Source organism: Suricata suricatta, chromosome 14 (genome assembly GCF_006229205.1).
Source record: "Suricata suricatta isolate VVHF042 chromosome 14, meerkat_22Aug2017_6uvM2_HiC, whole genome shotgun sequence".
NCBI classification, from domain to species: domain Eukaryota; kingdom Metazoa; phylum Chordata; class Mammalia; order Carnivora; family Herpestidae; genus Suricata; species Suricata suricatta.
Window position 1 is genome coordinate 15,080,969 of NC_043713.1, and position 5,358 is coordinate 15,086,326.

Genomic DNA, 5,358 nt, shown 5'->3' on the forward strand with positions numbered 1-5,358 from the left:
ACAGAAGTTGGTGTTTTGATTTTTTACTTTGCTTTTCTGTTTTGAGTGTCATTGCAACTACTGTATTGTAAAGGATGGAAAATAATTGCATATGTTAAAAAAATATGAAACTTTATAAAGTAAAAAAAATTAAAAAAAGAATAGAATAGGAAAAAAAATAAAATAACATGTATTATTCATATTTTTATGGAGTTCTTTCATTCAAGAAGAAAGCAAGGCTTCAGAGTAGTTTTGTGTGTATGATTTTGTTTACTCTGGATAATTTATAAAATGTTGAAATTTGTGGTCTGGATGTAATTTATACCTGTTACTCAGATAGCTATTAGCTGTTTACTATGAGTATCGGAAAGAAAATCTACAGTTTCACTCTGCCCTACCTCTAACCTTCCTTTCTAAGATAGCCCTTCTCTGCCTTTTCCACATCCAGGGTCTTATTTTTTACCTAAAACGATATGGCTAAAAAGGAAGCTAAAAAGTGATGTAAGTATGGCTCCTTGTTTTTACTCCATGTTTTCATCATTTCATCTCTGTGGGATGGAAACTCAAAACTTGAGTCACTTTGCATTTACTCTCCAAAATTAAATGAAATTCTTGTCATTTTGAATAAAGACCAGATGCATAAACCCTGACACAAATGCCTAAGCCTTGTGGTATGTACGGTAGACAGGTATGGACAGAAAACGATGAATATATAATTTTTGTTGGGCAAAATAGGAAGGCAAAGATATGATTGATTTATTTAGGTTTGAAGAGCTTTTTGGAGAAATTATTTAAACTCCAGGCACAGAGAAGGCTGGGATATATGTATATAAATTTGAGAGCCGTGAGCATGTATACAGACAGTGGAAGATAAGTGCATAAGTGATCCCTCAGCAGGTCTTAAGCCTGAAATCTATCTTCCTATTCCTCCAATCTCATTCTTGTGAGGCTTTCACCTCCATCAGGGCACTAACACTGCTCCTGCTAATGTCCCCAAGGTGCTTCCAATTGGGAAATCCAGTGATCAGTTTTGTTCTTATTTTATCTGGACCAACACACACTTTAACCTGTTGGTCAGTCTTTACCTTGCTATGTTTGGTTCACAGAGCACCCAAACCCTTGGCTTTCCTCCTATCTCAAAAGCATCTTTTCAGTCACTCTGAGGATTCCCCCTCTCTCCTCCAAGCTCTTAACGGTTGAATCCTCCATACCTCAGTGCTTTGTACCACTCTCTTTCCTATCTGCACTCACTCCTTTGGTCATCTCACCCAGCCTTAAAGCATTAAGTACTATTACCATTCTGAAGATACCCAAATGTGTATCTTCAACACAGATCCCTTCGGCTATTTGCTGCACATCTGTACTGGCTTTCTAAGACAAATTCTGTTTCAGTCAGTACAGGCTGCTATGACAAATCGCCACTGCCTTGGAGACTTACAGTCCTGGTTTTGGATGCTAGAAGTGCCACATACATGTGCCAGTTGGTTCAGCTCCCAGTGAGAGGCCAGAGGCCCCTCCTGCTGTCAGATGGCTGCTGTCTAGTGAATCATCACATGGCGGAGAGAAAGAAGAGGCTAGCTCTCTTCTTCTTTTTACAAGGACAGTGATCCCATCATGGGAACTGCACCCTCACAAGCTGATTACCTCCCAAAGGCCCCATCTTCAAATACCACAACATTAAGATTCCAACATGTGAATTTTCAGGGGACACATTCAGTCCATAGCAAATCTTGAATTTCTATTTTAAAACCCTAGTGTTCCCATCCAGAATTTGTCCTCTCAATGCTCTGCCCACATCAGATGATGGCAACTGAATCCTTCCAGTTGATGAGAACAAAATCTCTGAAGTCATCATTCATTTCTCTTCATCTTATACTCCATTTGGCTCTGTCAGGATATGTTGATCTTATCGTTAAAATGTATCCAGTGTCTTTTCTATAGCACTTAGAATGGAGCTTGTCTATAAGAAGAACTCAATAGATATTTGATGGAAGGAAGGAAGGAAGAAATATGAAATATAGAGGAAAAAAGTACTGGGTGCCCAGTTAATAGTAGTATTTAAGGGGTTTGGGAACAAAGAATAAGCCACGAAGTCATGATCATAGAGACAAGAGAAAAACTGAAACCAAGAGAGAAGTGAGTCTTAAGGAATGAGGTGTCAATCATTTCTGTAAAGAAAGAACTGAAAGTTGTTCAGAAAATCCTCCAACTAGAAATTTAGTGTATTGATTTCATTTGAGAGTGGAATCACAAGCATGACTGAGATTTTGATGAAATGCGGAACAAAACAGAAAACTTGAAAAGAAGAACCGATTTCCAGTAAAATATTGAAGCAGATGCCAGATTCTCTGGGTCTCATGTGGAAACCAGAGGTAGAATGTGAGATAATGGGGTGGATGAACAGAGTATGGACTCTCTTTTTAGGAAGCGGGACTGAATAGAATGGGCACATATTATTAAGGGATCATTTTCTCAAAATGGATCAGCTTCAAGGAAGATTATATGCAGAGGCAAAGAACCAATACAGACTAAGAGGCTGAAAATACTGATTATTTACTCAAAACTCTCAGTAGTATAGCTGAAATCATTTCCCCTTAATTTTCCATAAATGGTTCTCTTTTCTGTGGAGTTTGTTTTTTTTCCTAGTTACATCACGAAGAACTCTACTTAGGAACTGCACCTTCCCAAACACCAGCAGATGAACTGAAATTCTAACACCTCCCACACCCCAGAGGGCAGGTGACAGGCTCAGCGCTCACCGGGGGACCGCGGCATTACTAAGGTCTAGCCACACTCATCCTTCTCTGTACAGAGCAGGAAGCTCCTTCAAAATAATCTTTCTGTCATTCGTGGCTGGAGTGAACTTCGCTTCTAACTCAACAGGGGCTACCCACTTGTAGATGGCTTGCCTACATATCACAGGAAAGCAGGGGGCCCTGCCACCAGGAATAATAAGCTTCCGGACTGGCAGAGACACACTAGAACCACCTACAGCCATGCACTTTCTCCATCAAAAAGGGGAGGATCGGTCCTCTGGCAAGTGTGACTGTTAAATAATGAATATTAAAGAGGCCTTCACTGGGGCACCTGGGTGCCTCAGTCTGTTAAACGTCTAACTCTGGATTTCTGCTCAGATCATGAGCTCACGGTTTGTGGGATCAAGCCTCACATTGGGTTCTATGCTGAGAGCACAGAGCCTGCTTGGGATTCTCTCTCTGCCCCTCCCTCCATCCACCCTCTCAAAATAAATAAATATTAAAGAAGAGTCCTTCATCTTTCAAGAAAATATGAAAGAATATATAGAGATAATTCTAAAGGACAAATTGAACACAAACACACACACACACACACACACACACACAGGTATTGTTAACTGTTGTGCTTACTCTGCTCTTCATGGTATACTGAACTTCACTGTCATTACCTTCAAGAGTAAACACGTTGCTAAGAGGAAGTTTCTCAGAAGTCTGATTAGTAAAGATTGCCCATTGGTACTGGAGGTCTAGAAAACCCTCAGTCATAAACCAAGCAGCTTTGATTTTTAGAAAAAGCAGCTCATTAATAGGAAAAATGATCTATGAGCCAGAAAAACTGAAGTAAAGACTCTTCAATAAAAGTCTACTGTTTTTTTTAAGCAAGTCACAAATAAATGGCAATGAGCAGTCAGAAAATGAACAGAACAGCACATCACTTGGCAGACAGCACTGGAGTGGGTAGGTTTAAAGAGAACTTTGGGGAACTTTCTGAATCAAGGCTATCTGGATTTGCTTCATCTTAACCACAGAGAAACTGTGAAATGCCAGATTTTAAATTGATTATTCTAATCACAAGGGGATGAAAATGTTAGAGCAGCAAAAGACAGAGTGGAGCTCAAAATTTGTTGACTGTGTTTCTTTTCAAGTGTGGTCAAGTGTCAATTACCAGCACTGTCTTTGGCCTAAAGATCACTACATTGTCTCATCATCAAATCCTTCTAGGCTCCAAAACTGACACGGCCCCTTCAGGGAGAGGGGGCGGGTCAGTGAGAGGTTCCCTGCATCTGTAGATGGGTCTCTGCAGCTACAGGTGGCGACCATTCCTACCAGCCTTTTAATCCTTCTTTCTTCTCCTTAGGGAAGTCATTAGAATCCCTCTGGGACATATTTCTCCTCTCATGTATGTTTGTTTTTATAGAAACATAAAGAGCAAAAATGGTCCTTTCTAAATAAGGCTAGATCGCTAGAGTATTTGCCAACAACATTCTTTCCCATTGTTTCAGGTAACATGTTCATTATCCAGGAAGAAATAGCTAGATGCCTGTGAAGCTTACTCTTACAAAAATGTTTTGTACTCACAATCCCTAGTACATCATGAGAAGAGAAAGAATACTTTCATGGTGGCAATGGAGAATTCTCGGCCCCATGAGGAAACCCTCTCAAGGGTCTCCTACGATACCACAATTCCAAAGTAAGCTACATCGTATTGTGAAAAACACATACTATAACCCCTTAGAAAGGTCTTTGCCATGAAAGGCTTGGATTATTTTATGAAATTCCATAGGATCTTGGTCCCACCCAATATCCTTAGAAAATCGTCATCTAGAATGTCCGAGTAACTAACCCCAGATCTGGCAAGCTTCATCTCTGCAGTGAGAAATAGTGTTTAAAGTGGCAATTACTATGTATTTTGTAACAGGCAAATTCAGTATCTTGAAGGTTCACAGTATTCCCAATTTACAAAGACATTGGATGAAAATATTGGCTGATGTAGTTCCTGCTGAGATATGGCTTCAGGTCCTGCTGTCCCAGATGTACCTCTCTTCATTGTCATTACGCCTCTGTATCTATTTCCCGAGTCCATTTTGTCTTAACAGAGTCCAGTTACTGCTTAGTTTGGTATTTTCTAGCTGGTCTCCTTCCTGTCAATCCAGAGCACCCATAATTCACTCTGGGAAATTATTCAAATGTCCTTGAAATTTCTCATCTAATCTATTCAATGGTCAAGTACACAAATTTGAAAATGCGGTTAGACACATTCCTTTCTCCTGTAGTTTATACTGTAACAATAATTTTCATGTATGACTAGAATGCACTGGGTAGAATACCCACCTTAAACTGATTTAAAGAATGAAGAGAATTTGTTACTTACAGACTTTAACACTTCAACAAAATGGGGGTGGCTTCTGTGCATACACAGATCATCTCAAGAATGAATCCATGGTGCTTCTACACAGACCAGCTGAATTCCTTTAGATTTTGGTTTTCCCATATAGTTACAACATTGCAACAAACACCAGATTTAATGTTTCTAACTGCCTGCTGAGTCGTGAGATGGAGACTGGCATTAGGCTTCATGCTAGGTGTGGAGTCTCCTTAGGATTCTCTCAAGGAAGAGAAGAGA